At 45.1% G+C, this 15,709-nt stretch overlaps 1 protein-coding gene across 4 annotated transcripts in view; it reads left to right on the top strand.

The window, feature by feature from the left end:
• DHRSX (dehydrogenase/reductase X-linked) overlaps window positions 1-15,709 on the top strand; it is a 258,274-nt gene that overhangs the window by 172,101 nt on the left and 70,464 nt on the right. The gene's annotated exons all lie outside the window — the stretch shown is intronic.

The raw sequence follows: 15,709 nt of genomic DNA, 5'->3' as shown, positions 1-15,709 counted from the left end.
TTTTTCAATTGGACTGAGCATGTTCTAGCTCAGGACTGAACAAATCTCCCCTGCAGGGTGAATTGATTTAAATCATGATTTAAATCATCAAGAGAAAACCCTGATTAAAATCGTTGATTTAAATCAAGTTTCCCAGTGATACTTCACATATTTCTTAAACAATGATGCAAATTTGATCACTAAAACATGTTAATTTAAAACTCAATACAGCATTTTACAACATCTGTCCTTAAACTCTTTTTTTAAATTTTCAAATTTTATTAACTAACAGACAAGTCATCACAACACTAAACGTACTCTGTCTTTAAAACTTCTACAACTAGATCTCATCCCACTCCCACTGTCATTTTTATTCATAGACTGAAACAGAAGTACGAGTTTTCCTGCTTTTTCAACTCCCAGTCAATTTCTTAGCTTTGAGTGAATAATACCCAGTGATGAAAATATTCTCTCTGTGCCTGCAGAGGAAGCTACTGCTGTGAAAAGTTGGCTGAGCAACTGAAGGAACTCTGTTTCCAGGTGCCTGGCTAATGATTTCCACCAATTCAGGGGAGTGGCTTTGTTCAAAACATCATCAGTAAACACGCACTGTTTAAATGGTTCCCCCTCCAGCCCTGCAATTTATTATGACTGGCATAACTGAGGAGTGATTTTGAGATGCTTCCATGGCATGGGCATCATCTTCTTCAGAAGTTAGGCATTTACCTTTTTATCTGGGGTTGAGACTGTTCGCAAGAAAATGAAGTGTAGTTAGTGCTTGATCCATTTGCTTCTTTATTGCCTGCAGTTTACCTTTCTGGTTAGGTATTTCTTTCTTCAATGTCTCTTGAAATGCCTTCCAAATTCGACAGCATCAGCAATGCAGCAACAATCTCTCTGAAGTTTGTTTAAGGCTGTGGATACAGGCTTCAGTATACTGAGCATATCCTCTACATTCCTCTTTAAACCAATGTTAGATACTTTGGATGAGATACTTCCATCTATTTTATCACAGTTTTCTTCACAGTTTATGAGAATAGGCCAGTTCTTAATAAATTGTTCAAAGCAATCAACCACAGAACTCAATCAAACATCTTGAGGGAGAATTAGTTTGGATCCTCCTGCCCTCTTCAGTGAAGCTGAAGCAAAATGGTTGTTACGGAAGTATTTTGCGACTTCAACAACATTTTCTTTTATTCCTGGAGAAGTACTTAAATCTTTGGCTAAAAGATGCATTAAATGGGCACTGCAGCCATATGTTATTAAGGAGCATCCTTCTGTTTCTTCTTCTAAGTGTCTTCTCATCTTTGCCACATTTGCAGCATTGGCAGTGACAAACCTGCGCATGTGACAGTTGAATTTTTGTTCACATTTTATTACAGCTTTCACTGCCACTTCTTTTAAATATTCTGCTGTGTGGGCATTTCCCGATATATCTATAGTTTCTGAAAGAGATGCAACCCCATCATCTGTTGTCACACAGGCACATATTACTGGATCATTGTGTACATTGCTCCACCCATCAAGGATTAAACTGGCAAACTTCCCCTCAGTATTTCTTGCACACCGTTCAAGTTCCTTCTCCTATGCTGTATCTAGCGACCTTCCACCAATGTCTGCTCTACCAGGCGGAGTGTAGCCTTGTCGTGAGGACTCAACCATGTCAATGAAGTGTTTATCATTAACAATGCGAAAAGGAGAATTTGTGGCATCAATGAACCCAGCAATCTTTTCATCTATGGTGTCTTGTTGGTATTTACTGGTCCTTACCACAAACCCATCCATGGTGGTGGTTTTACTGGATGATTGAAATCTTTTGCTTGCTACTGCTACTTTGTTGTCTGAAATACGTTTAGTTGTAGCACTGCTGCCAAAAGTACCAACGGATGACTCTGAAGTTGTTGCAGTTAGACAGTCAAAGTCTCTTATGCTTAAATGGGATCCTGAAACAAAAAATGATTTTTGAATAGTCATTCTTCTCAGTTCTTCTCACTCTATTATTCAGTTAATCATTTACATTTTTTTCAGCAACAATACAGATCGGATTCCAAATTACCAAAAAAAGCTAAGACTGACTGCGCTTAGAGTGCACTTAATTTTGGAGTAAGCTCCATTGAACTCACTGGTACTTCTGTTTTTTGAGAAAACAAGTATAGGCTGGGGTTCCCTTGGGAAAGCTGAGTTATGCTGAAGTAAAATAGGGAATAGACTTATGTCATCACCATTATGGTCTGGGGCCATGATGTTCCAAAATAAGGGGCATGTATTATGTAATATAAAATAAGAAAATGACACCCAATGGCAACTGGCAACTCTAGATTTCTTTTACTGCAGCTTTCTATACCATAAACTTGGGTGATAGATTCTAAACCTAGTTAACTATTTAACCAAGCCATAAGAATTAGCTAAGCTAAACTGTTTTTTTTCTAGCAACATCCAACATAGCAAACAGTTTGGGAATTTACTTGTTAAATCACACTTATACTAAAAGGCATAGAGAGAGTCTTGAAGAATGATGCATTGCGAAGTGAATTGTTTAATTTACTAACCAGCTGATCCACATTGTTATTCAGACATATCCACATCTTCATCCACATCATTTTCTCCTAAGAAGCAGTTTTCATTATGATGTTTCATTCTTGCAGCTAAGCCCTGCATCTCCTTGTTGCACTGCTTACACTTGACATGTTTTCCTTTTTCACCCAGGGAAGGAATTTCTTCAAAATATTCCCAGATAGGATGTGTCTTATGCCCAGAAGCCATGACAGTTTTTCTGTAGCGAAAGTGTGGATGAATATAGGAAGCTGTGTGTGTACTACTGAATAATGTCCTCCCTTTTTCTTTTCAGTCCACTCCACTGTTCCTTTCTACTCTGCCTCCATCCTTTCCTATATTGTCTCTCTGTCTTTAATACAGTGTCTTAACTAACTCCTCTGCCTTGCTTGGCCCAGCTCCACCACCACATAAGCACAGAACAACAACTGTCCTATCCAGCCTGTGTCTTTGCACTGTGACTTTAGTTTGCTGAAAAACAGAAACTGAAAGTCCAGAACTTTTAAGAAGTAAGAGCTGGTAGTCAGGCTGGACAGACAGACTAAAGCCATTTTCATGAGATGAAAAACTGAAATGAATCCCCACGTTTGATTGGTAGGTAACTCAATTGTGTGTGTGTGACAGAGACATTAATTCATTTTTATGATATTGTAAGTGTAGGTTTAGCATGTTTGTGATGAGATGTAATTGTAATGGTTATTTTTTAAACAAGAGATAAATTTAGTATTTTATTGATTATTTAAAAAAAAATCCGATTTAAATAAAAAAAAATCCAAAATGATTATTTTTTAAATAATTGATTTTTATCCACCCTGCTCCCCTGGAATTGCAGTGCCGGGTTCTACAGGTTACACTGCATGGAGGCATGGACACCTTAACTTGAGCAGAAAGCCTGTTTCTCCCGTGACTGCAAAGGTGCACTGCCCTGGTCTAGGCAGGGAAAAGGAAGGAAATGACTTGATTTGAATGCAAAAAGGGCCAGAGCTGGAACATAAGGGGAGAAGATTGCAGAAAGAAGTATTTAGGGGATGGAAACATGTTAGGTAACAACCTGTATATGTCTCCCTGACATTTATTTTGCTACACACTTTATTCTTCATCATTTTGGGATCTTGGGAGATAAATGGCTTAGATTAGTGAGAAGCTGATGGGGCCTGGGACTTAGGAACAAGTAGGTTGGGGTAAGAAATCAGGAGGGAAATGGCATGCTTGGAATTGGGCAAAGTAACTGGGATGAGGAGTTCAAACAGAAAAATCAGACAGGATGGGGGAGGGAAGTTAGAACTTGAGGGAATCTGAGGTTGAAAGACCTGGGTGGGAGAGACAAGACGTACTGGATGAGCTGCTGAAAATGTGGGGGACCTGGAACTGGCTTGGCAAGAAAGCGGATAGAAGCAAAGATTAAATTAGGACTGGTTTAGGCAGAAAGATTGGGCTTGGGTTGATACTTGGATTATTTGGGGAAAGAATGATACTTAGATAGAGGAGGTAGGCATAGGGAAGAAAGGCAAGTGGAATGTGCTGGAGGAGACAAGTCGGCAGGAGTCGGGTATCAGGGAAAGGGACAGAAGCAATGAGAATGAACTCATCCCCAGAGCCTGAAACAGCCCCCAGAGTTCCTGAGTGTCACCATTCCTCTGCTATTAACTAATGTCTGTGAAACAAGGGAAAACAGGCTGGGAGGGGTGGATTCTACTACTGCTATTAGTTACTTCAGTAGGAGAAAAATATATGATCATGCCAGTAAAGACTGCATCAGGCAACTGTATTTCTGCCATTTTACGGCTTTGCAGCATTTGACTTTGCCACTTTAAGACCATAACTTATTTTGTTCTGTGTGTGGGGAGGGGGGAAACGGGTGGAAGAGGGCGAGAGACCATGCCTACACTACGAACATTTTGTAGGTGAAAGGTGCTTTTAGTGTGGATACAGATGATACCACCCAAACTGTGCTGTGTCCTACCATAGTAAAGCCACTCTACCATAAGCAAAATAAGCTAAAATTATCAGAGGTGTGGGGTTTTGATGATATATTACTAGAAGCTTCTGCCAGCCAAGCTTTAGGAATCAGGGACTGTGCCCCCATACATATGACACTACTACAGCCATACTGTGAATGTCCATATGCCTGGGGTTTGCTATCAATATACCTACACCCAGGCCAGAGTTAAATCAGTACAATCATTTCATTGTGGACACCAACTGGTGTAAAGGGTGATTACTTCCATATGGCTATTCCACTACAAAAGAGAAATAATCTATACTTACATCAGAGAATTTTTTACTGGTATAACTGGATTGTACTAGCATACCTATTTTATTTATTTAAACTAGTGAGTAAAACCATGAGGCAAAAAACCCCTGCCTGCTCTCAGAGCCCGTCTGAGCACCCCCCCCAACCCCCCCCCCCCCCCCCCCCCCCCCGAAACAATAACACTGCATAGACAAGACCTTACTGTCTCATTTAGGAATAGCTCCCTATTCATTTTTTCCCCAGGGACCTTCATTTTTATACAATATACATCTCTTATTTTGTAAATAGTAAGAAATAACATAAAACCTAGGAAGAGTGCATTTTTATATATGTTTAGCCCCTACACTAAATAAATTCAAGCCATCTCATTACCCACCAGGATCACAGAGGGATATTTACCTGCAAAAAACTAGCGATAAAATCTAGAACAGGAGTCCAGAAGAAGCGGAGAAGGGGTGACACATTTTGGTCAGTGTGAAGTGGGATCTTATATCCTTTATTTGTTTGAGCCATGTTTGATGTATTTAAAGGAAAATTTAAGGGGTGGAGATTATAAATCTATATATCTATATCTATAAGATATATAGATATAAGGGGGGAGATTATATATCTATATCTATATATAGATACATATATATATATATATATATATATAATGTTTTGATCAGAACTAGCTCATTTTAAATATAACTTTCTTGAATTCAGTTTTTGGTTCGTTGGGTTTTTTTTGTTTTTTGTTTTGGTTTTTGAAGCTTTTAGAAATAACATTTTATAGTATCATGAAGTATTTATAAAATGCCTTATTTATAGTACTTCTAGTGAAGCTTTTGCTCATGGAAGTGAAGGACTACTAGGAATGGTTACCAACAACCATTAAGAAGCTTTGAGTCTGACCTACATCATGTATTACTCCAGTCTTAAACCTCCTATTTATGCCTTGTGCATCATGAGATAAGACCAACAACAGTCATCACCCTATTAATATAGCATAATAGGCCTTTTCACTCATTTTTCCCTTAAACCATTGGCACTCAATCTTTTCTTCCTGGGGCTAGAGGAGTAACAGGGGGCCAGTCTGCAGACTGGATTGGGGCCTGCACTACCTCTGCCTGGCCCCACATAGCCTGATTAGGATCCTACATGCAGGAATCAGGCCTGGTGACTCCACCCAGATCAAGCCCTGGAGCCTCACACATCCTCTGCCTGTCTCTCACTGGGATCAGGGCCCTACACTGCCTGTCCAGCCCTGCATGCTAAGATCAGGCACCATACATGCATAATTCAGAGGGCAGGTCCATGCTATCCAGCCTGCAGAGCTCCCCATGGACTGAATGATCCAGCACTCAGATCTGATCCACAGGCTGGTGGTTGAGCACTGCTGCCTTAGTTACTTTGTAGGAAATAACAGTAAAAGCAGTGTCTGGGGAGCAGGGATGGAGGTTTTCTGTTTGCCATGGAAAAAAGTGGATTTTTTCTTTAAAGGAGAAAAACACAGATTTCCTCCTTTAAATGAGAAAAACATGAGAAACGATGGGCTTCCACTTGCCAGCTGGCAGAGTTCCAGCTTTCAGTGGGGCTGGTGGGGGGAGGAGGGCAATCAGAAGTAGGGGGCCACATGCATGTGCCCACGCACACATGTATGTGCAGCCAGGCAGTGTGGTGAGCAGCTCCTGCAGCTCATCCAGGTATGTCTTTGCAGGGGAGGGCACACTGAGGCCTCTGTGGTGAGGGAGGGAGTGGGGCAGGGTTGCAGCTGGGGGCAGTGCATGCGGCCCAGGGCCAGGGCAGGAATTCATGGCCACAGGGCTCGGCCAGGGAGCAGGATGAAGCCACAGGAGGCTCTTCTGGGGAACGGCAGGAGGCCAAATCCTTACTGCTGCATGCACTCTGGAGGAGAGGAGCATGGGGGGGGAGACATGCCCCCCAGATTTATGTGCGGGGTGGGGATGGATGCAGGCACGGTGCTTCTCATCCTGCTGCTGTCTCCTTGGGGGCATTTGCAGCCCAGTGTGTAGGACACAGCATGGTAGGACAGAGGGCGGGTGGGAGGCTCAGTGCCACCACCAGGAGCCCCATGCTGGTCATGCCACCATGGCAAGGCGTCCCCTTCCCACCCACCCAGCAGCAGCAGGGGGCACAACTCTGTACCGCCACCACCCCCTCTGCTGTCCAGTGGGTAGGGGGTGCCTCACCATGGCAGCACGGTCAGCATGGGACTTCTGGCAGTAGCACTGAGCCTCCCCACCCTCCCACACATGGCCCTGCCCACTAGACCATGGAGGCCCCCAAAGGGAGCGCAGCAGGGCAGAGAGCCAACAGCATGCACCCCATCTTCTTCTCCCCACCCCATGGGCTCCAGTCCAGCTGTGCTGCCAATTGTGGGGCGGGGGGCCGCAGGGAGAGGAGTTGGGCTCCATGCTCTGCTGTGGCCACAGCAGCCACCACCTCCCACAGGTGGCAGCCTTGGCTCAGGCACTCCTGAGTGGGGGCAGGAGGCTGCAGACCCTGGCCCTGGTCCTGTACCCTGGCAGCTGGGGGCCCCTTCCAGCAGGGCTGAGGGGGACAGAAGGGGGCTGTGGGGGTGGGGGGCTGTGGGTGAGTAGCAATGGACAGTGGCAGGGTCATGGGGCTGTGGATTGGGAGTGAAAGGCACCTGGGGTGGGGGCTACAGGTTGGAAATGAGGAGCACTGGCAGGGACAGTGTTACCAAATTTGCCCATTACTTTGGGGTGTGCTCATTTATTAGGGATAGTTTCTAGGGTCTTGGTGATTCTGTCAATGTGCTGCTTGTGTTACTATACGGAGCTGTATTTCTCCCTTCTGCAAGCCCTCACCCCCAGTGGAGCTATCTTGCAGGACTCAATCTCAATGGGACTGGGTTCCTCCAGTCACCAAATCAGTCATACACACAAACACACACAAATTAACGTGACACGCCTGACCTGGCCGGGCTGATCAGCATGGACAGGCTGACACCCTCATATGCCAAGAATCAGTTCATAAGAGCAACAATAAAATGCAGTCAGACACAAGCACACAGGTAAACAGAATCCCTCTGAATCCGGCTGGGTGTCCAGCTGACACCCTCATGGGCCAGCATTCAGTTCATAAGGGCACGTCTGAGTCAAACTGGGTCAATCAGCCTGTACAAGCTGATCCCCTTATGTGTTTCAAACTCAGCACGTCCCAATCTTTGGCCTCTTGATGAGCAGACCCCACAATAATTTGGGCTTCACAGGGATCTTTAGCATAGGTAAAAGAAGCGTTGCTGCAGAGCACGGGAGGAAAGAGAAGCAGAGAAGGAAAAATATACCCAATTACTACCAGTTTGACTATAAAAGTTATTTATTGCTAAGCATATGAAATATATAATAGTACTAGTAGTAATAGACATGCAAAAGAAAAACAAACACCAACAATGACAATACTACCCTGGTTTCACTAAGTATTTGGGGAAACTTAGCTCAAGCTTAACTGATACAGTTCAGGTTCAGAAGTTTATGCCTAGAAAGAAGACAGAGAACGCTGGGATCTCACCTAGTCCACGGTACTCAGGCTGCAAAGCTGACAGGCACAGTCTGTAGCACAGTCCTTGAAGGGAGAGATGATCTGTTCTTCCAGCGTCCCAAGAACGACAGGGGATGGTGTCAGCACAGGGGTTTTCTTCTTCTCCTTCTTTCCTCCTGCTTCTACTTCTTTTCCTTCCTTTTCCTCTTCTTCTTCTCTCCCTCTAGCAGCACACACACTTACAGATTTTTATACCCTCAGTTTAGCTGCTTCGAAGCACCCTCAGTAGTGTAAATCATTGTCTTTTCTATTGACAAGGGGTTATCTGGTTTGGACCATCTCAGGAAACTGATTGATAATCAGGAAACACTTAAGATTAGGGAGTAACCCAAATACTTGGGAGCCAGCTTGAAATTCCTATGGGTGGCAGATATACTGATGGGATATCTCATGGTTTCTTCAGGAACAATAGATAGCTTGCAGCATCAGGATTTTGGATTTTTACTTGTTGTGCACAAGCCTCAGCTTAGCATGACTTTTCCAGATCTTACTATAGTCTTTTAACAGACTTAAAGCAATTATTGGGGTGCTCATAACCTTTTGTGGAGAGGACTCCCACCAGTCGTCTCGGGAAAGATATGACAACACCTGGGATTAGGGCTCCAGCAGGCTGGATGCTGTGATGAACCCTTAACCATTGTTCAAATGTTGCCCATACCCCCTCTGACTCGGTCTCTTGCCTCAGCATTCCCTAACCCGGCAACCGAGTTTTAGTCCATCAAGTTTAAATAGGCCTCCCATAGTGGGACCGGGGAATGTACGGCCCGAGATGCCTATTAAACTTAGAGCTGTGTGTGTGTGTCTGGGGTGGGGGGGAAGTCCTTAGCAAATCCAGATTAGAACTGGTCTGATAAATGCTGAGCTGGGTGTGTGTGAACATGGGTTGATTAACATTGGAAGCACAGATTCCCCATCATGCAGCGCTCTCCTGCTTCTCTGGTCCCAGAATTCACTGCAGTCTCTGCTTCAGGCTTTCTGTTTTCCATCTCTCATGTAAATGAGACCTAGGGCAGTTGATTCACTCTTGTCACCCTTATCTGGTGAGGGTCTTAGGTGCGTCTCTCACTGCATCTTAATCAGTTTCGTTTAGGTAGAGGAGGGGAGGGAGGTGGGGGGGTGAGTCCTTTGTGAGTCAGACAGACTGCAGCCTGTACCAGGGTTGCCCAAGAATACAGAGCTGAGACGTAACAACAGGGAGCTGTGGGTGGGGAGTGAGGGGCACTGGCAGGGCTGGGGGTGCAGGGCTGTGGTTTGTCAATGAGGGGCAACAGCATGGGCAGGGGCAGGGCATCGGCATATCAGGGCTGCTTACTGTCACAAAGCAGGGGGAACAACCACAGCTGGACCTGAGTCCTGCTGAGCAAAGGGGGCAGGGGAAGCTCTGATTTTCTATGATAAAAACCAAAATCAAATGCCAAAAATAGGTAAGTATTTAGAATTTTATTTTATTACAATGATTGAGGCACTGGTAGGCTTCTGAACTGCTTTAAAATTGTAAATATATCAATAAAACATTGTGTTCAGCTGAACAAATGTATATATATAGGCATTTCATTTTAATCAGACAAAAACATGGAGTTTAATTGGAGAATTTGGGTTTTTATCAGAGACTCTGTAGTTTTTAAATGGGGAAAACAAGAATCCCTGTGGAGGACATTTCTCATCAAAGATGCATAGTTTCAAACAGAATAAAAATTTCCATTGTTTACTTTTTAATATCTGCTGTTAATGGAATTATCATGTCTTGTCATTAAACCTAGACAATGAAAGTATTTATATATAGAACAGTACATATAAGTACAGATCACTGGACTTTAATATTATATCTTTATAAGTACAGTCTTTCAGGGGATAGTTAATGATGCAGAATATTTTTGCTTATGATCATTTATTTGTACATTTGGAGGATCTCAAATCACTGTGATGTTCTATGAATACTGTCAGTTCTTTGCTTGGATAGTTCAATAATTATGGCTGACCAATTGCAAAGCAAAGGCCCATTACAAGCTTACTTATTAATTAATTTTCCAGTATCATGTCTGTATTGGTGGTATCATCTTAAACAACAGTATCTGGGGTCAATCCAGCTAACTCAGAAGAAATAACATATAAGAGAGTCCTATCTAACCACAGATTGTCTGACGCCAGCAGTCTATATACTGCCATTTCTTGTTTAAATCCACTCTCACATCTATTCCATAAACACTGGAGAGAGCTACTAATCCCAAAGCAATATATAATGAAACTAGTTTAAGAGGTTACTTTAGGGCCTCCCTATCAGAAGAATACAAATACATTTCTCAGTTACTTTTCAGGGAGGGCATAAGTTGGAAATGCTGCATATTTTTGGCATGAAATAATCTCACGCTTATTGTAGGGAGGAAAAACAGAAATAGCCTTCATACTTTTAGTTCACCTTTCAGGACCCCTGAGTAAAGCTGATGACGTGTCTAGGCAAAAGAAAATCAATAGTGTACCACTTTTAGTATCCTCTGAATGTTGGGTGGTTAATAATTTAAAAAAGACATCCTGCTACACTTACAAGGTTTTACATTGTGTCCTAAACAAACAAGTTCATTTGTTGTTTGCTTTGCATATGCTCTATGGCTAGAATGGTTGTTCTTCAGCAAACAGAACAGTACCCTCAGATTTCAGGATTTCTTTTATTTGCCTTGATGTGATGTGAACTTCCTCTGAAGGATATCTCAGTTTCTCAAATATGTTTTTGGATTAATACCATTTGACTACCTCTTCAGGACAAAAATGATAGGGAGAAGAAATCCTGGCAGTAATGATTGTGCTTTGCTCTGGGATTAAACTAGGTCCTTGGACAGTAAGATTTCTTGGAGTCTGGTCAAGAGAATTCTATTGGCTGCAGAATTTAGAAATGATGCCCTGAATGATGACATACTCTCTTTCTCTACATGGGGGGGGAGCAAGGCACATGGTTGGTTCTCCTAGAAGTAGTGGATCATAGTTGCTGAAGTTAAGGGCATAGGTGGTTAAGGTCCCTTTTCAGTCTTTAAACTGTTGTATCCCCAGAGGTTAAAAGCAATGGCATAACTAGGGTAGGATGAATGGGGCAAGCAACCCGGGGGAGTGACTTGGAAGTGAAGGAGAGAGGAAAGAGTCAAAATAAAATAAAATAGAATTAAAAGCAGCTGCTGCTGGAAGCTGTGTGATTGCAGCAGTAACCAGAAGTCCCCACTGTCCCTGTGCCCTAGGCATTTGGCTGCATGTCAGTACTCAAAAGGACACCTGCTATAATGCAGGGATCTCAGAACCTGACGTAGACCTCTCCACAGTTGCTTAGGACTGTGATTCTTAACCAGGGTTCCTTGAGATCCCTTCAAGGGTGTTGGGGGGTGTCACACAATGTTGGCACTGTTAGGTGTGCAAATATGATTCACAAGGTAAACCAGAGTTTTCAGAAAGGAATTCAGTGTTAAACATTCTGGCCTGTTGTGGTCTTTCTGAGTTCTTTGCAGCAGCAGAATTGTTTTATTACTTTTCTGTAGTTAAAAAGACTAAGAGCTGGCATTTTCCAAGTCTACTGAGGGTACCCTGAGTTTAAAATAGGTTGAGATCTACCAGCTTAGAGTTTATTATCAAGCTGGAATGGCAGTAGCAACTTGACAGAAGTACTGTCTCCTGCCACAGTTGTTCCTCCCAGGTGTCAGCTTGCAAGGATACCAACAAAAGGTTTCCCAAAGCAGTCCACCATGATGCCTGTGCCAAGGAAATATTCCCTTAGCCCAAAAGAGGCTGTTTGTCTGCTATGAGCTGAACATGAATCCATCCTAACTTCTGATTGAATTAGAGGTGCTCCTTCTGAATTTCACATTTATTTTAATGGGGAAGTGCAAATCCCTCTACAATCAGCTCCCTTCCTTCTTAGGTTTGAGCTTGTAAGGAATGGTAGTTAGTGTTAAGGTTATCATAAGCTAATTATTAGTATTGCAGTAAGAGTTAATACCCTCTCTAATGTGCACTGCTCAGACTTGCCATTAGGGCACTGGTGAGTAGGGGCATGTTTGAGCCCATACCTGGGATCTCCCTGCTTGGGGGAGAGGAAGGGGGACAAAAATGGGGAGCAGTGTGCCTGGAGGTAGAAAAAACATGGACATGGTGGGTTTATATAAAAGTTAGTTTTTTTTCAATCATTTGTATTTGATTAAAGTTAAAAGAGCAAAAAGTAAAGGTTCTAGACTTTCACTGGTTTCAATACATTGTGGATAGTAAGAGATGCGGGCCCTGAGGGCACTGTACCTGGAGACCTGTGACCCCACATTGCTTATTGGCTGACACCCGCCTTTCCTCCTTCCCAGGGAACGAAGCTCAAGCCATGGCCAGGGCCAGTAGCACCTCCCTTCCTGCTATCTTCCCAGCTGCTCCTTCAAGTATAAAGGGACAGTGTCTTCCAACTGGGTGGCTGCCGTTTTTTAGGGAAGCAGTAGGCAGGCATGTGGTGGAGGCTGCTGGATGTGGGTGGGTTGCTGAGGAGCCTCCCCAGGCCTCCGCAGCTCCTTCCTGGGGCTTGCCAGCTGCTGTAGAGCTCAGGAGGGTAGAAAGCTTGTTCTTGGAGCAAGATAATGGGAAAGGCTGGGAAGGGTATGTCCTGGGATTTTGGAGGACTCCAAATTGGTTGTTTTCCATCAGTGGAGTGCTCAGAAGCAAGCTTAAACTTAGATAACTAACACCAATCAATGATAATCCTCCCCAGAAGTGGCATAACCATTAGGGTTACCAATTGTCTGGGTTTTCCCAGACACATCCTCTTTTTGGGTCCTCCCATCTCTATCCAGGCAGTTTTTTCAAATGTCATCAAATGTCCAGTATTTTGCTCTGCCTGTGCTTTACCACCCTTCCTGTGCATGCCAGATGCAGGCAAGATACTTGCTTTTGCTACCTGGCTTGGATGGTGGCTGCTCACCCAACCTGCCCCCAGCCCCTTGCCATACCTCCCTCCCAGCTGTGGGGAGCAGGGCTCCTCCTGCCCCATCACACTTGCCCCACGGGGGGAGGACATGATGACAGGGCTTCACTGTGACACCTGTGACACAGGCGTGGGGTGGTAGGGTAGAGGCTGGGGTTGGACTGCCCCACCCCCTTCCCCACCCCTTCCCCTACCACATGCATATGCAGCTGCTGCTGGCCATAGAGCCTGGGCTCATAGTAGGCAGCACACAGGTTGTAAACAGCTGCACTGGGGTCCAGAGCCCCAGCCTTGTTCCAAGGCCAGTGGTGGCTGTGTGCATGCCTCAGTGCACATCATGGGGAAGGGACTGGGGCACTGCAACCCTGGCCCCTCCCCTGCCAACAAGCAGGGCAGAGGCTCTGCAGACCTCCGTGCAACAGCTTGCAGCCTCCCAGCTTCCTGCCACAGCTGGTCTGGGCTTTGGGCAGGCGTCTGACACCCATCATGGAATCTGGGCTGCTCACAACAGGCAGCAGGGAGGCTGCAAACAGCTGGAACGAGATCGGCTGAGCCCTGGCCGGACTCTGCTGGAGGCAGCTGCATGTGCAGCGGGAGAGAAGCCAAAGTTGCGCTTCCCTGGCCTCTTCCCTACCATGTGCCCTTAGGCGTGCATGCAGCCGCTGCCAATGCCAGGGCTCCTTAGTCCAATGCAGGTGTTTGCAACGTCTTGACTAGGGTTATCATACGTCCGGGTTTTCCCAGACACGTCCTCCTTTTGGATCCTCTGATCTGCATCTGAGCGTATTTTTTTTTAAATATGATCAAATGTTTTGGATTTTGGTCAGCTCAGCTTCAAAGTTCTTTCTTATTTGCCCTAGCAAAGAGCTTCCTGGAGCTGGGAAAAAGTCAGGGAAGGGTGATTGAAAGCAGGGCACACATGCACGTGGCCAGCATACAGCCAGGCAGGGTGGTGGGAACAGCCCTGGCAGCTGGATGCAAATGTCTGTGGAGGGCTAGAGTTGGAGAGTCAGGGCTTGAGGCTTCTCTGTAGGGCTGGGGGGGGAGCCTCGCGTATGTGTGCATGTGCATGTGTGTGCGCATATGTCTGCGTGGCAGGGTGTGTCTGAGGGGGCGGGTACCTGCCAGCAGTGGAGGAAGCTTTCTGGGCGCTGGGGCTGCAGCAGGGCAGGGGAGGTGCCTGTGCCTCCAGTGAAAGACGGGGACATCAGGGCCCTTCAGGGAAAGCAGGGAACTACGTGGCTGGGCTGGTGGCACTGGGGCCAGTGCCCTTGCTTGCAGGGGCAGGGTGGCTGGGAGATGCTGCATGGCTGGAGGAAGCAGGAGGCTGCAGGCTCGGAGTGAGGGGCACCAGCATGGCCCAAGGAGGTAGGGTACTGCAGGTTGGGAGTGAGGGGCACCAGAAGGCCAGTGGTCTGCGGGTCAGGAACAAGAGGCAGCAGCAGGGCTGGGAGGGAGTGGGGGTTGTGGCTTGGGAGTGAGGGGCAATGGAACAGACAGGGGCAGGGCACCAGCATATCTCTGCCCCCCACAGTCATATACCTCCTCCCCACCCCCCACCCCTGCATAACAGGTGTCTTCTTTTTTGGAACTGGAAATACAGTAACCCTAATAACCATAAGATGCCTAAAGGGTACTTAGCATTATTTAACAAGCTGGAACATACAATTGTTCAAATTTTAAGCACTCTTAGCAAGAACTAAGCTAATTGCAACATGTAATCCCACCCTTAAGGCATTTATAGATGTACTCCAAGAGTGGGGGAGAGAGGGAGGAACTCTGATATGTGATGCTGGAGTCTGCTGGAGTGTGGTAATTACTACGCTCCAGCAGACTCGATTAATCGAGTCTTCTGTAGCACTGTAATTACAGCACATCAGAGGAGCTCCGCTGCACATGTATAGGCACCCTTAGGTATTTAAGCTGTTGTCTGCAATCCTGTAAATGAAATCATCAGCCACTGACAGGATGTCACTTCTCCCTCTCCTCCTCCCATTCTTCCTGCCTGAACTCCACTGCTCTTAGGGACTCATTGCCAGCTGAGACTTGAACTTGGATGTGAGCTTTATCAGGTGGGCCACAGTTAAGCCCATGATTCTCTAGGAATAATTCATTTCAGGCATCCTGTAGCCTAATAGCATTTGTTTGGCAATTACATTTTCAGTGAAACAGAGCAATTATTTTGCCCAGATATCCTTCAAGCCATGACTGAGTATGTTTCTGGTACCTAAGCTGGCTTATTCAAAGCTTGTTCAGGTATGTCTATGCAACACTGCAGTGTGAAGGGTAGGTATATTATGAGCCACTTTTATTTAGAGGTCTAAATATGGAGTTAAGTAGCTAACTTTAGATGTACAGAATTACATATTTAATAATCAACATACACGCTGCTTAGGACCATCTCTATCCACTATTTTTAA

The sequence above is a fragment of the Alligator sinensis genome, unplaced genomic scaffold (assembly GCF_000455745.1).
Source record: "Alligator sinensis unplaced genomic scaffold, ASM45574v1 scaffold395_1, whole genome shotgun sequence".
NCBI lineage: Eukaryota > Metazoa > Chordata > Crocodylia > Alligatoridae > Alligator > Alligator sinensis.
The sequence above is the reverse complement of the archived record's forward strand: the minus strand, read 5'-3'. Positions and strand labels throughout refer to the sequence as shown.